Source organism: Equus caballus, chromosome 16, assembly GCF_041296265.1.
Source record: "Equus caballus isolate H_3958 breed thoroughbred chromosome 16, TB-T2T, whole genome shotgun sequence".
NCBI classification, from domain to species: Eukaryota; Metazoa; Chordata; class Mammalia; order Perissodactyla; family Equidae; genus Equus; species Equus caballus.
The window spans coordinates 8,747,842-8,764,315 of NC_091699.1; the positions used below are offsets into that span (position 1 = coordinate 8,747,842).

Below are 16,474 nucleotides of genomic sequence, written 5' to 3' on the forward strand. Positions count from 1 at the left end.
GATCGCAGGCAGACGTGATGCTGTGGTACCACAGGGACAGATCATCCATGTTCCCGTGAAGCCACAGCCACTCTGAAGCCGGGGCCAGGGCTTTCCCACGCGCTGTGGTCATAGGCACTAGAGTGGCAGGAAAAGTAAACTGAGAAACTACAAGTTTCTCCTTGTAGAAACCTTACTCATTCTTTAAAGCTCACTTAACAATTAATATTTATCTAAGGAATCCATACTTGTGCCTTTAAAATCAAATAGTACTGAAGGCTTTATAAAGAACCGTGACAGGCCCTCCCCAACCTCACAACCCCAGTCCTTTCTATCCCCCCAGTTCCATTCCTCATGGAAACCACTTTAGCCATTTCTATCATAGCTGTTCTTGTGTTTACCTCCATTTATATAACTAGTACGAATACTTGTATTTAAAAGTAATTTTAAAATATTAGATACTAACTTCTTGTCGTGGTAGATAAAATTTGAGTAGGTAAAATTGCAGGTGGATGAAATTTGGTCGACACCCCATTCCTCTCTTCACTCTTCTCAGTCTGTCCTCACTTAAATCTTTATTCATGCAAAGTTCATCTTGGCATGGAAGGTGACCCCTTTCCTGGAACGTGTTCAGAGACTGCTCCTCCCCTGCTCCCACAGAGCTGTGTATCTCTCTTAGTGCACTGTTCCCCTTGCCCTTCCATGTTGGGGTTATCCATAGAACAGGTCACACAACTGTGGTCTTTACTGCTGTGTGCCCGATATTGGTAAACCCTGCTCTTCTTCCCTGTCCCTAGCCATCTCTATATCTCTCTGCTTTGCCAGACTCTGGGTGGGGGGAAACCAAAGTGGGTACTTCATGTGTGCCCTGAAAGGCTGGGACGCTGGTCGTTCACTCTGCTCTCTCTTCCCCTGAGAGGAGAGCGCTTTCTAGCTGAGGAGTTCCCTCTTAGCACTGAGTAATGCCAGCTTAAAGGACGGGGTGATGCAGGCAAAATGAAGCTGCTGTTCTTTCTCTTTATGTGTGGTTATCCTCACATTTTTTGTTCTGCTATGTTGCTAAAGTTTCTTAAGAGGGCTTTAGAGCTCTCCCAGAACTCTTTTTGATCATTGGTAGGTAGCAGTCTAATTGTTGATCTTTCTGGGAGGACAGAGGCTAACATCTCCTACTCCCCCATCTTGGTGACATCACTCACTAACACATCGTTAAGGATTTTTCATTTATATTCATGAGGGATAGTGGTCTTGTCTTTGCATGTGATGTCTTCACTTGCCATTGAAATCAAGGTAACTCTGGCCTAATAGAATGATGTGAGACCAGCTCTCTCCTTCGATATTTTCTGAAATAGATGGTGGGAGATTGGGATTATTTGCTCCATTAATAGTCAATGGAATTCACCAGTTGAGTCATCCGAATCTGGGCTTTTCTTCCCTGAAAGGGTTTTAATTACTAATTTAATTTTCTTGTTTGTTACAGATCTATGGAGATTTTCTATTTCTCTTTGAGTCAGTTTTGGAAATTTGGATCTAAGAATTTGCCAATATCTTATAAATTGTCTAATTTGTGGCATAAAGTTGTTCATAATATTCTCTTATAATCCTTTAATTTCTCTGTGGGTGGCCCTTTATAATTTCTGATTTTGGTAAATTCTTTCTTCTCTCTTCCTTGGGGATGCTAGCTAAGGGATTGTCAACTTTATCTGGTAAACAGCCAATTTCTGGTTTTATTGATTTTTGTGTTTTGTATTTCACAGACATGTGTTCTAATCTTTTGTATTTCCTTTCTTTTGCTTGTTTTCAGTTGGGTTTATTTTCCTTTCTTTCCTTTCTTAGGGTAGGAACTTAAATTATTGATTTGAGACTTTCCTCTCTTCCACTATAGGTGTTTAATACTATAAATTTCTCTCTAAGTACTGCTTTAGGCACATCCCATAGACTTTGATATTCTATTTTTTAAATTTTCATTCACTTCAAAGTACTTTCAAATTTTGTTCCCAATTTATTCTTTGACTCATGTATTATTCGGATGGATGTCATTTAAGTTCCAAATGTTTGTGGATATCCCAGATATATTCCATTCTTGATAGCTCACATTCCATTGTGGTTGGAGAACATATTTTATATTATTTCATTCTTGCTAAATCTGTTGAATCTATTTTATGGCTGAGTACACGGTCTATCCTGGAGCATGTTCCATGTACTATTGAAAAGAATGTGTATTTTGTAGTCATTGAGTGCAGTGATCTATACACGTCACTTAATTTAATTTGGTTGATAGTGCTGTTCAAGTCTTTTATAACCTTGCTGATTGTCTTTCCTCTTTTTAATCCATTATGGACAGGAGGCAGTTGAAATTTCCAAGTATTGTTGTTGAATTGTCTCTTTCTCCTTTCATTTCTGTCAAATTTTACTTCACGTATCTTGAAGCTCTGTTGTTACATTTGTAAGCATTGATAATTTTTATATCTTTCTGATGTATTGACATTTTGTCATTTGGATATGTCCCTCTTTGCTTCTAATAATATTTCTTGTTTTAAAATCTACATTGTCCAGTATTAATACAACCCTCTAGCAATCTTTTGGTAACTATTTGTATGATATGTCTTTTCCATCCTTCTAGTTTCAACTTCTGTTTGTCTTTGAATCTAAGATGTGTCTTTTGTAGATCACATATAGTTGGATCTTGCTTTATTATTCATTTTCCCAATCTCTGTCTTCTAATTGTTTTTTTAGACCATTCACATTTAGTGCAGTTATTGATAGGATCAGAGTTACATTTACCATTTTGCTATTTGTTTTCTATGTCTTCAGGCTTTTTTGTTCTCTGTCCTTCCTTTATTAACTTCTTTTGTGCTAAATAAATCTTTCAGTATATCATTTTAATTTCTCTATTGAATATTTTTTACTATTTTTGAGCTATTTTCCTAGTGTCTGTGCTAGGGATTCCAGTATGCATTTTAACTGACTATGGTCTGTTTCAAACGAATATTAACTTAATTCCTATGAAATATAGAATGTTTCCTCCAATGTAACTCTATTACTTTCCCCTCTTGTGCTATTATTTTTATATATATTATATCTATATATGTTACCAAACCAATACTACAGTGTTACAATTATTTCTTTGTACAATCTCATGTCTTTTAAAGAATTTAACAGAAGAAATGAGAAAATATATTTATAGGTTCTTTTTTTTAAAACCCAGAAATTTATTACTTCTGGCTCTCTTAATTTCTTCCAGCTGATTCGAGGTACTGTCTGATGTCATTTTCTTCCAGCGCAAAGAATTTCCTTTAGTATTTCTCACAATTCAGTTCTGATATCAAGAAATTCTTCCAGTCTTTTTAAATTTAAGAATGTCCTTATTTCACCTTTATAATTAGTGGATAGTCTTGCTGGATAAAAAAATTCTTCGTTACCATTTTTTCTTTCAGTATTTTGAATATGCCATTTCTCTGCCTTCTAGGGTCTATCTTCTCTGATGAGCAGTTAGATATTATTTATGTTGATGCTCTCCTGTACATGTTCAGTTGTTTTTCTCTTTCTTCTTTTAAGATTTTCTCTTTGTGTGTGGCTTCCAACAGTTTGACTATGATGTGTCTAGGTAAAACTATATCTTTGTATTTATCCTTCTTGGAGTTCAGTAAGCTTCTTGGATGTGTAAATTAACATTTTTTCATCAACTTTGGGAAGTTTTGGACATTATTTCTTCAAAAAATTACAATAGCTATTAGATCCACAATTTGTGGAGGTGTATTAGATGAGATTTGGGACATTTACCGGGAAAGTCTAGGAACCTGGAAATTGGAATGATTACATGTATTTGGATTCAGATATAGCTGAACTCATTGGGCACAATGAGTCTCCCTTGATTTCATAAGCAGTTGTCTCTCCCTGTGTGAGGCTGTTCCTTCATTGCCGGTATTCAACTATAGGATGAATCTCAAAATCATTATCCTGAGTGAAAAAAAAGCCACACAAAAATACACTGTATGATTCCTTTTGCATGAAACCCTAAAAAGATAAAACTAATCTAATATTGACAGGCATAGAGAGAAACAGTTCCCAGATGGAGGTGTCTGAACACTTCGAAAAGTGATCCAATATACTGGGGCTCTTAATAGATTGCCTCAATTACTCACTCAGATAAGGCTTGAATACAAGAATATCTTCAAGAGGGAGATTAAGTTCCTCAATATTTTATAAAATGATCACTACCCATATGAGGGTGAATGCCAGGTAAGTACACCTCCCCCAATTACTGCTAGAATGGACTCAGTGTGAGGTCAAGATTAAGGTGAATAAATTGTATTCCTTCACTTACATGGATTTACCGAGCATCTAGGAAGCCCAAAGTTATTATCAGAGGAGAAGGATATGGTCAAACATATACTACTACTTGATCAGAACAGATATTCTATACTCTGTGCACTTTGCCTGGCAGGTGTACACTTGCCTCTGCACAGCTTTGAGGCTTATTAGACAGTTCAAGTTTGTTGTACCTGCCACACTCTCTGCAATTTTAAGGCCTTTAAGGTATACTAAAAGTCACTGCTTTGAGGAGCTTAGAAAAAGAAGTGAAGAGTAACTGAATTCTGACAGTGTCTCTCTCACTTCTCTCTCTCTCCAAATCCTAAGGGGTGATCCTAGTATAAGTTACCCCTGAAGGAGATACACACTATCCTCAGGCCCTGTCCAAACTTCCTTACTGGCTCCAGGCCCATAATGGGAATAAAAAACCAGCTATGTTCAGAGTAAAATTGCAAGAAATCCAGAAATTAAAAAACCAAAAACACAAAAGGATCTCAAGATCTTGCCCAATAAAGCAGAAACTAGGTAGCACATAAGGGGGTGGACCCTTACCATATTAGATTAGAAAGGATGAATTATGTTTGGATAGGCTCAAATTAATCAATATGAGTATACTCCCTGTGGACTCAGGAGCAGCCCATGTTGCATTTCATACCAATGAAATATGTATTTTCTCTAATGGGATACTGACAAATGTTTTTTAAAACTCTTAGAGTGTTTCTCATGTGCAGCCATCTTTTGTGGTGACATGAAGGGAGTGGTGGTGGTGGCTCTTTGATCATGAAGTTCATTGAAATGAAATAGATGGGTATTCTACTAAGATGCTTCTTGAGATATATATCTATATACATGTGAAATTCTGGATCTTGTGGGCAGAAAACGAACACAAATCACCACAACAGGGATTCAGATTCTCTTTCTAAATCCTTGATATATCCTACTTTATAGACAGGAGGCTTTGACTAAAGGGAAGGCTGGGTCCCTTTGACAAAATTCCTCATAACTTGGTCACAAGAATATACAATTAAACGTTCCCCAAAAGTCCCCAAGGGAGACCTGTGGCCACATACCCATCAACTCTCCTTCAAACTGGGTTTACAGTGTATGGTGGCATCATTGGAAATTATGGCTGCTACAATTACAGTCTCACTTAGGGGTGGTTCTGAAACGTGTGGTGAAAAAAATCTTCTCAGTGGGTAGAGTTTAAGAGGTATATTTAGTTCACTTTGTGAAGAACTGACATGTACTTGAGTTTCGATTTATACTGATTTATGTCCAGTAGCTCAGTGAGTTGACAGGTAGTAGGGGGCTAAACAAGAATAAGACTGGAAAATTGGTGACAAAAAGGTCTAGAAGAGACATATGTGGATGGAATTCTAATACTAGGTATTGAATGGGGTTTATAAATGCTTAACAGAGGATAGGATATCAGAGGGAAGAGAACAAGTGAGGTGTTGGGTATTTATTCCTTTGGCTCTCCGTGCTGAGCCATGTAATGGGCATTCACAATGTTTCTCTTCCTAAGACCACAGCTCTCATAAGGGTGGCCTTTTGTGCTAAGTTCTGATAATGTTACCTACTCTCACTACAGCCCTGGGGGTGATAATAACTCTCTACCAACACTAGTTACAGGATGCTTCACTAACCCTACCCACATTTTTAGAGCCCTATTTATTAGACTCTCCTCAAGTGTCCCATGGTTTCTTGACAACTGACACCTGTTTCTTGAGGGGACCCTGACTAATAGGCCCCACAACAACCCTGATCATAAACTCCATGGGGGTAGGGAATTTACTCTCTTTTATTTGATGTTGCTATCCCAGCACCTAGAATGATGTCGATTGTACAGTCAGTTTTCAATAAATGTTTGTTAAATGACATATGTTGTGACCACTTTCTCTCCTTCGTGATCTTTATGTTAAAGTCTATTATGATTGATTTAATATAGTTTAACCAGCATTCTTGTGCTTTTATCTGGAATTTGCTAAAGAATGACAAAGAATTATAAACGTCAGCAAAAAGCAAGCAAACTTGTCATTATGTGCATGGAAATCCAAGATATTTAACACAAAAATTTATGAAACAATAAGAGAATTCAGCAAGAAGCAATGTTAATGTATAAAACCCAACAGATTTCCTATAAACATCCACCCCTGGAGCACCTGTGCAGACCCTCAGTAGAATCTGCACACTGGGCCCCAGGCGTGCCAGGATGGGGCTCAGGGGTTGGTGGGTCCCGCGGCTGTAAAGGAACAGGGTGGAGGTCCCAGGTTGAAAAATTGTAAAATTATAATTTTACAGCTATATAATTTAACTACTTCAGTCATCATGTGTTTTTCTTTTTACAAAGTCAATTTTCCTACATAACTCCAAATTTTTTTCACACCATCTAAGCAATATTTTAATATTTTCCATATCCAATCCGTATTCAAATTTCCCCCAATTACCTCCAAATGACTTATGAAACAAAATGCTATTTTAATCGGGAGCCAATAGCGGATTACCCTTTGCATTTGACAGCAGAGTTCAGGCTTAACCCTTAACCTCTTCGGGCTCCGAGGACCCTGGGCAGGAGAGATTTAAGAACACCGTCCTCCCGCTTTCGCGGAAAGGCCAAGAGTGACTTGAAATGTAGACGCGGAGGCCTATGGGAAATGTAGTTTTAAATAGGTGAGGTTCACCGCCTGGACTCTGGGAAGGGGACGCCACGCTCCTTCTGCGCATGTGCAGCCGTAGCCTCCTCGTTTGTCTTCTCAGGACTCCAGAGAACCGTTGGGGAACTTTGGGGTGTGCTCGGAAAATGCAGGGTGCGCACCTAGGGCGAGGGACTAGCTGGGAAGGGTGTGCGTGTGCTTGGGGATGGGAGCAGGAAGTGTCTGGGACCCCGTCGCCCCCCGCGGCGGTGTATAAACCCGGGCGGGCCGTCAGAGTGGGTAAGGCCAATGGGGGAGACCCCGGCCCTCGGGCTCCTGGGGCGCAGGTGTTCGGGGCGGTCCAGGGTGCCCGAGGATCGTGTGACCAGCCCGCCTGCAGGCCGACCGGAGAGAAGCCCGTGTCGGCGGCGGTGGGTGCGGGAGGGAGGAGTGCGTTTATCAGGCGGACGGTGACCGTGGGTCTGCGGTGGAGCCCGAGCTCTGGAGCACTACAGGCCCGGTCAGTGCCAGCTCTGTCACCTGTAAGCAGGGGCGACAGAAGGAACCGGGGCGAGAGTCGGGGTTCTCATCTATAAATATTAATAATGATTGTTTCACGGCGGCGTTTGGAAACATAGATCACTATTTTAGACAAGTGCCAGGTAGGAAGCCTTAAGTAAGTGACAACTGCTGTTATAGTTAGAGGACGCTTTGTTTTTTTTACTGGATAGTTTAATGTACCCTGACAACCACTTCACCAGAAACCGAAGCTCGGGTCGGTGGCCCGATGTGCTCGAGTCAGGAGCTCCCAGCCAGGGAATTTGGATTCTAGGGCAGGTGTGCTTCGCTTCAGTCTCAGGCTTTGTCTGATGTCACACCTGCCCAAGACTGGCATTACAGCCTTCACAGCACTTAGGAACATGGCCTGTCCCTGCGTCCCCAGGGATGTAAAGGAAGGGATGTGGATGGAATCCCACCGTGTGTCACATGTATCCTGGGATTTCTAGTGTCTCTTCAGGTCCCTTGGGTCAGACAGAGGTGCCTGGCCCCCTCTGCATTGTCAGGCTTTCTGTCCTTGAAGTCTAACGTTATAATGAATTCCAAGAGTCAGGCTTTTTGCCCCTAAAATGAATTTATTTCTCAGATCCATGTCCCAGTTGCCTTGAAACAAACCAGCCCTTGTGGGGCAGGAAGCAGGGGGCCTCTGTGAGGGAGTCTTACCTGGAAGAGAGCACCCCTCTGACCTTAGACCTCTCTCCAGAGCTTCAGAGCAGAGACAAGAGCCCAGAAAGGAGCAGATGCTAGATTTGCAAGATCAGAAGCAGGTCTTGATCCTCCTGCCCGGAATGAACCAGACTTGATGATGATGCCACCTTCAGGAGCCACCACATTGTGTGACAGTGGGGCATTTGGGCCGTCCCTGGGAAGTACAGGTGAGCTTGGGTGGCCCAGGGGCAGGCTGCTCAGGAAAGGCTGCTTTGTTGGAGAGCCGTGAGGGCAAGGTCTGGGGGTAAGGGACAACCAGGCAGAGGGAGGAAGTTCTGTCTCCAGTCCCCTTAAATGGCCCCCGCTATTTACAGATGTGCTGCTGTCACACATGTCCACCACCACATGTGACATTAGTGACGTTATCCTGATGTCACAGGATCCAAGAATGATGATCTGTGAAGAGTTTTCCGAGGTCACCTACTTCTAACTCTTTTGAAAGATTTAAAGACATTGGGCCTGAAAATTTCAGTGACTTGTCCAGGGAAACGCAGTTTGTGACAGTTCACTCTCTCACAGGTAAGTTACCAAAAGCATCTATCAAAAGGGCCTTTTGAGAAATACTTCCCAGCTGAAATGAACAATTAAAAATTCCTGCCTTAAATCCTCCCATCTCTTTTACTAGGCTTTCCGTGGATTGTGTATACCAGGGGTTAAATAATATTACTGAGAAAAATAGATAAATGATGCATACTGAGTATTTTTCTGCTAAGTTAACTTTAATGAAGGAATAGTGTCTTGTCGTTTGGCATACTTTAATTCAACTAATCGGTTGTTTTTATTTCTTTCTGTTATTCAGAAGGACGCATGCGTTTTTGTTAAATCAATCAAGTAAAGCTTATGTTCACTCAGTAAAAAACTGCAGATTTCAGCTCCGTGGTCATTTCAGAATCACTCAAAGACAGGTGTTGCTGCCTGTCCATGATCCTTCTTGTGCCTTTTCAAGGCCCAGAGGGCCCTGTGCCTATGGGGAGGATGATTCCCAACTGGGGTGCTGAGATTTGAGGAGGTGAATCTAAGAGCTGTAAGACAGCTAAATCTCAGGACCCCTGTCTTCTTTCTGTCCCCTCAGCTGAACCACAGTCCTCTGTACTCGCCCAGGAGCCACAGAAAGTGCACATCCCTCAGGTGAGCTCTTTATTCATTCCCCACTTTATATTGTAATGGATTTATAAGGTTTAGCAGGATCCATGCATTAAAGGAAAAGGAGAAGTAGAAATAGTAGAAATCAAGTCAGTCTTGAGGAAAAATATACCGTGTTTTACTATTAATTGTGATGTTGGCTGTTAGCTTTGAGTGGGTAACCGTGTCAGGGTAAGTAGTTTCCCACTAAGCTACCTGTTTCAATCTCTTTACTTGTGATTGGGCTATTCAGATTCTCTGTTTCTTCTTGATTCAGTTTTGGGAAGTTGTATGAGTCTTAGAATTTATCTGTTTCTTCTAGATTGTCCAGTTTGTTGCTATATAGGTTTTGATAGTATTCTCTTATAATCCTTTATATTTCTTTGGTATCTGTTGTAATTTCTCCTCTTTCATTTCTAATTTCATTTATTTGAGCCTTCTCTCTCTTTTTCTTAGAGAGTCAGGCTAAGGGTTTGTCAATTTTGCATATCTTCTCAAAGAACCAGTTCTTTGTTTCACTGATCTTTTCTACTATTCTTTTTTCTTTTTTGGTTTCAATTTCATTTATTTCTGCTCTGATTTTTATTATTTCCCTCCTTCGGCTGACTTTGGGCTTTGTTGGTTCTTCATTTTCTAACTCTATTTTAAGATTGCTTATGTGAGATCTTTCTTGTTTTTTAAGCTGGGCCTGTATTGCTATGAATTTCCCTCATAGGACCACTTTTTCTGCATCCCATATGAGTTGGTGTGGTGTATTTTCATTTTCATTTGTCTCCAGATATTTTTTGATTTCTCTTTTAATTTCTTCAGTGATCCATTGGTTGTTCAGTAGCATGTTGTGTAGTCTCCACATATTTGTCACTTTCCCAGCTTTTTTCCTGTAGCTGATTTCTAGTCTCATAGCATTTTGGTCAGAAAAGATGCTTGATGTGATTTCAATCTTCTTAAATTTATTGAGGCCTGTCTTGTTTCAAAACATATGGTCTGTCCTTAGAATGCTCCATGTGCACTTGAGAAGAATGTGTATTCTGCTATTTTTGGATAGAATGTTCCATATATATCTATTAAGTCCATCTCGTCTAGTTTTTCATTTAATTCCACTATTTCCTTGTTAACTTTCTGTTTGGATGATCTATCCATCGATGTAAGTAGAGTGTTGGGGCCCCCTACTATTATTATGTCGTTGTTAATATCTCTTTTTAGGTCTGTTAATAGTTGCTTTATGTACTTTGGTGCTCCTTTGTTGGGTACACGTATATTTATAAGTGTTATGTCTTCTTGTTGGAGTGTCCCTTTTATCATTATACACTGCCCCTCTTTGTCTCTCATTGCCTTTTTTATCTTGAGGTCTACTGTGTCTGACGTAAGTATTGCAATAACTGCTTTCTTTTGTTTGCCATTGGCTTAGAGTATCATCTTCTGTCCCTTCACTCTGAGCCTGTGTTTGTCTTTAGAGCTAAGAGTGTTTCCTGGAGGCAGCATATTGATGAGTCTTGTTTTTCAATCCATCCCACCACTCTGTCTTTTGATTGGAGAATTCAATCCGTTTACATTTAGAGTGATTATTTATATATAAGGGCTTAATGCTGCCATTTTATCACTTGTTTTCCAGTTCTGTATTTCCCTTGTTTCTCGTCTTGTGTATTTTGGACTGCCAGTTCAGTTTGGTAGTTCTCTATGATGGTTTTCTCAGTTTTCTCTTTTTTGTGTGTGAGGAAGACTGGCCCTGAGCTAACATCTGTAAGCAATCTTCCTCTCTTTTAGCTTGAGGAAGATTGTTGCTGAGCTAACATCTGTGGCAATCTTCCTCTGTTTTTTGTATGTGGGATGCCAGCACAGCAGGGCTTGATGAGAGATGCATAGGTCTGTGCCTGGGACCTGAAGCTGCAAACCCTGGGTGGCTGAAGCAGAGCATGCGAACTTAACCATTATGCCACTGGGACAGCCCCTCAGTTTTCTTTTTTTTGTATCATTTGTGTCTCTGTTCTGATTATTTGTTTAGTGGTTACCATCAGGTTTGTATAAAAAATCTCATAGATGAGATATACCATTTTCTGATAGCCTCTTATTTCCTTGGTCTAAGCCAGTTCCATCCCTTTCCTCTTCCTCTGATTTGTTGGTCATAACATATTCTGTTTTGTGTTGTGATTTTGTGGTTAAAATCACAAGATTATAGTTATTTTTGATGTTTTCCTTCCCTTTATCTTTAATGTCATAATTAAGTTTTTGCTAACCTGTTCTGGTAGAGAGCTGCAATTTTCTGACTTTGGCTGCCTATTTATCTCCTTGCTCAAGGCTTTGTGAACTCTTTTTGTTCTTTTTCAGGTATGAAGGTCTTCTTGAGCATTTCCTGTTTGGGGTGTCTTGTGGCGATGAACTACCTCAGCTTTTGTTTATGTGGGAAAGTTTTTATTTCTCCACCGTATATGTAGGATATTTTTCCCTGGATAGAGTATTCTCGGCTGAAGGTTTTTGTCTTTCAGAATTTTGAATATCTCATTCTACCTTCTCATATCCTGTAAAGATTCTGCTGAGAAATCTCCTGAAAGTCTGATATGGTCTTTGTAAGTTATTTTCTTCTGCCTTGCTGCCTTTAAAAATATTTCTTCTTTGTCACTGACTTTTGCCAGTTTTACTACTCTATGCCTTGGAGTAGGTCTTTTTACATTGATGTAATCAGAAGTTCTGTTAGCGTCTTTTACTTGTAATTCCAGCTCCTTTCCCAGGTTTGAACAGACTTTCTGCTCCTTTCTCCCTCCCTTCTCCCTCTATAATACCCATAGTTTTTATGTTGCATTTCCTAATTGAATCAGATATTTCTCAGAGAATTTCTTCGTTTCTTTTTAGTCTTAATTCTCTCTCCTCCTCCATCTGAAGCCTTTCCATATTTCGGTCCTCCAGATTGCTAATTCCGTCTTCCATAATGTCAGCTCTGTAATTCAGGTATCCAGATTTTTCTTTATCTCACTGTGTTTTTCATCTCCAACATTCCTGATTGGTTTCTCTTTATAGGGTCAATCTCTTTTGTGAAGTATTCCCTCTGTTTATTAATTTTATTCCTGATTTAATTGAACTATCTGAATTTTCTTGTAACTCGTTGAGTTTTTTAATGTTAGCTATTTTGAATTCTCTGTCGTTTACATTGTAAATTTGTGTGCCTTCAGGATTGATTTCTAGGTGCTTTTCATTTTCCTTCTGGTCTGGACTATTAATATATTTCTTCATAGTATTTGATGGGGTTGGTTTGTGCCTTCACATAGATAGTATCTGGTTTCAGATTCCACCTGCCACCACTGGAGGAGGTTCAGGAGCTGTGTATTCTGAGCCTGCTGTGATCCCTGGTGTCTGTGCTTGTCCTTTGGAATCTATGCTGACAGGACCCATCTGCGATTGCCTGCTTGTAGCTGCTGCTTTGCTAATGTACGCACGGGCACTCTAGACGGGGTCCCTTGCTCTGGCTGACTGGCTGAGCTTGTGAGCCCAGCAGGGGGAGGGGCACTTCTTTTGCATCTGCCATCCTGTGAGTGTTCTCTCTTTGCCCTCACTGTCTGTCCTCCTGGCGTGCTGGCTTCATGAAGACAACCCCACAATAGCTTAGCCTCCTTTGTGGAGCTTTCCTATGGGATGTGAGGGAACTTGGAGAGCGAAGGCATTCCCACAGAGTCTCCCCCCAGGCCCCTCTTTTCTCAGAGCTGTGCATGGTCCTGTGCCCTAGGTCATTGCTGGGGAGGGAGAGGAAATCCCCTTACTTCCTCCTTCTTCCTCCTGGGGGGTCCAGCACCTCCACCCTCAGACATATGGCTGCATGGGTCTCTCAGATGTCTTTTGTGTTGTGTGCCTGTCCTCTGTTGGTTTATGAATGTCCTTTTCATTGTTTCTTAGGGAGGAGAGTCTAAGGGAAGAGCTCACTCCGCCGTGATGCTGATGTCATGCCTGGTCATTCTATTTTTAAGTTTTTGAGGAATGTCTGTACTGTTTTCCACAGTGGCTGCACCAATTTACATTCCCACCAGCAGTGTATGAGGGCTCCCTTTTCTCCACATCCTCTCCAACACTTCTGTTTTCTTTGTAAAGACTGGCACCTGAGCTAACATCTGTTGTCTATCTTTTTTTCCTTCTTGTTCTCCCAAAACCCTCCCAGTACATAGTTGTATATTCTAGTTGTATGTCCTTCTGTCTGTGCTGTGTGGGATGCCACCTCAGCATGGCTTGATGAGTGGTGCCGTGTCCAGGCCCAGGATCCAAACTGGCAAAACCCTGGGCTGCTGAAGTAGCGCACACGAACTTAACCACTCGGCCATGGCACTGGCCCCTCTCCAACACTTCTTATTTCTTGTCTTTTTAATAATAGCCATTCTGATGGTCATGAGGTGATATCTCATTGTGGTTTTGATTTGTATTTCTCTAATAATTAGTGATGTTGAACATCTTTTCATGTGCCTGTTGGCCATCTGTATATCTTTGGGAAAATGTCTGTTGAAATCCTCTGCCCATTTCTTGACTAAGTTTGTTCTTTTGTTGTTTAGTTCTTCATATATTTTGGATAGCAACCGCTTATTGGATAAATGATTTGCAGATATCTTCTTCCTATTGCTAGGTTGTCTTTTCATTTTATTGATGTTTCCTTTGCCATACAGATGCTTTTTAGTTTGATGTAGTCCCATTAGCTTATTTTTTCTTTTGTTTGCCTTTCCTGAGGAGACATATTCAAAAAGATACTGCTAAGAATGATAGCAAAGAGCTTACTGCCTACGTTTTCTTCTTTGGAGTTTTATGGTTTCAGGTCTTACATTCAAGTCTTTAATCCATTTTGAGTTAATTTTTGTGCATGGTGTAAGATAATGGTCTACTTTCATTCTTTTGTGTGCGGCTGTCCTTTTTCCCAAAAGTGTTTATTGAAGAGACTTTCCCTTCTCCATTGTATGTTCTTAGCTCCTTTGTTGAAAATTGGCTGTTCCTAAATGTATGGGTTTATTTCTTGGCTATCAATTCTGTTCCATTGATCTGTGTCTGCTTTTCTGCCAGTATCGTGCTGTTTTGATTAATACAGCTTTGTAGTATACTTTGAAATTAGGGAATGTGATGCCTCCAGCTTTGCTCTTTTTTCTCTGGAGTGCTGTGGCTCTTTGGGGACTTTTGTTGTTTCCAATAAATTTTAGAATTCTTCTTTCTATTTCTGTGAAAAATGTCATTGGGGTTTTGATAGGGATTGCATTGAATCTGTAGATGGCTTTAGGTAATATGGACTTTTTCACTATGTTAATTCTTCTAATCCATGAGCACAGAATATCCTTCTATTTCTTTATGTCTTCTTTAATTTCTTTCAACAATGTCTTATAGTCTTCAGTGTATAGGTCTTTCACCTCATTGGTTAAATTTATTCCTACCCACTTAATTCTTTTTGTTGTGATTGTAAATAGGATTATATTCTTGATTTTTTATTTCTGCTAGTTTGTTTTTAGTGTTTTGATGGGTTCTTTAGCGTTTTCTATATGTAAAATCTCATCATCCACAAGTAGTGACAGTTTTACTTCTTCCTTTCCAGTTTGAATATGTTTTATTTATTTTTCTTACTTGATTGCTCTGGCTAGGACTAAGAAGGGTGAGCGTGGGCATCCTTGTCTTGTTCCTGCTCTTAGAGGGATAGCTATCAGTTTACACCATTGAGTATAATGTTAGCTGTTGGTTTGTCATATATGGCCTTTATTATGTTGAGGTACTTTCCTTCTATAATTATTTTATTGAGAGTTATTATCATAAATATGTGGTGAATCTTGTCAAATGCTTTCTCTGCGTCTGTTGAGATGATCATGTGATTTTTATTCTTCATTTTGTTAATGTAGTTTATAACATTGATAAAGAATACTGTTGTAATCCTTTGTATTTCTGTTATATTGTTTGTGATTTCTTCTCTTTCTGATTTTATTTATTTGAGGCTTCTCTCTTTTTGTCTTATTCTACCTAAAGGTTTGTCAATTTTGTTTATATTTTCAAAGAACTAGCTCTTAGTTTCGCTGCTCTTTTCTATTTTCTTTTTACTCTCCATGTCATTTATTTCTGCTCTGATTTCTAGTAGTTCCTTTGTTCTCCTGACTTTGGGCACTTCGTTTTTCTTCTTTTCTGATTCTTTTGGATGTATTGTTAGATTGTTTATTTGAGATTTTTCCTGTTTCTCAAGGTAGGCCTGTGTTGCTAGGAACTTCCCTCTTAGTACTGCTTTTGCTGTATCCAATAGATTTTGGTACACTGTATTTTCCTTTTCATTTGTCTCCAGATATTTTTCCATTTCTCCTTTAATTTTGTTGTTGTTCCAATAGTTAATGAATAGCACGTTGTTTAGGCTCCACATATTTGTGACTTTTCCAGCTTTCTCCTTGTGGTTGATTTCTAGTTTCATACCATTGTGGTTGGAAAAGATGCTTGATATCTTTCCAGTCTCAAGTTTATTGGGAGTTGTTTTGTTTCCCAACAAACAGTGTATCTTTGAGAATGTTTCATGTGTACTTGAGAGAAAATGTATATCCTGCTGCTTTTGGATTGAATATTATATATGTATCTATTCAATTCATCCGGTCTAGTGTTTCATTTAAGGTCAACGTTTCTCTGTTGATTTTTCTCTCTAGAAGACCTGTCCATTGATGTAAGTGGGGTAGTAAGTTCCCTACTCTTATGGTGTTGCTGTCAGTTTCTCCCTTTAGATCTGTTAATAGTTGTTTTATAGACTTTGGTGCTTCTACGTTAGGTGCATATATATTAATAAATGTTATGTCTTCTTGATGGATCATCCCCTTTATCATTATATAATGCCCATCTCTGTCTCTTGTCTTTTTTGGCTTGAAGTCTATTTTGTCTGATAGAATTATGGCTACATTCACTTTATTTTGGTTGTCGTTTGGTTGGAGTATCATCTTCCACCCCTTCACTCTGAGCCTATGTTTTTCTTTAGAGCTGAGATGGGTCTCCTGGAGGCAGCACATTTTTGGGTCTTTTTCTTTTTTTGTTTTTTTGTGTGTTTGTCTTCATCTTTATTTTTTATTTTATTTTTCTTAAGGGGCCTTCCCCCGTGTTTTTTTTTTTATTGAGTTATTGATTTGTTACAATCTGGTGAAATTTCAATTGTACATTAATGTTTGTCAGTCATGTTGTAGGTGCACCACTTCACC

The 16,474-nt window shown here is 39.6% G+C and overlaps 1 protein-coding gene across 50 annotated transcripts in view; it reads left to right on the forward strand.

Moving 5' to 3' along the window:
* The first annotated feature begins 6,946 nt into the window (after positions 1-6,946).
* LOC138917980 (ral guanine nucleotide dissociation stimulator-like) overlaps positions 6,947-16,474 on the forward strand; it is a 91,560-nt gene continuing 82,032 nt past the window's right edge. For 22 of the 50 annotated variants that reach the window (XM_070237079.1, XM_070237064.1, XM_070237057.1 and 19 more), the window contains exons 1-3: positions 6,965-7,097; positions 8,504-8,708; positions 9,262-9,317. The gene's annotated coding sequence lies outside the window, so the exon portion shown is untranslated. Of the gene's footprint in view, positions 7,224-8,184; positions 8,357-8,503; positions 8,709-9,261; positions 9,318-16,474 lie in introns of all 50 variants that reach the window. The other 28 variants (XM_070237045.1, XM_070237089.1, XM_070237044.1 and 25 more) reach the window with 9 other exon arrangements.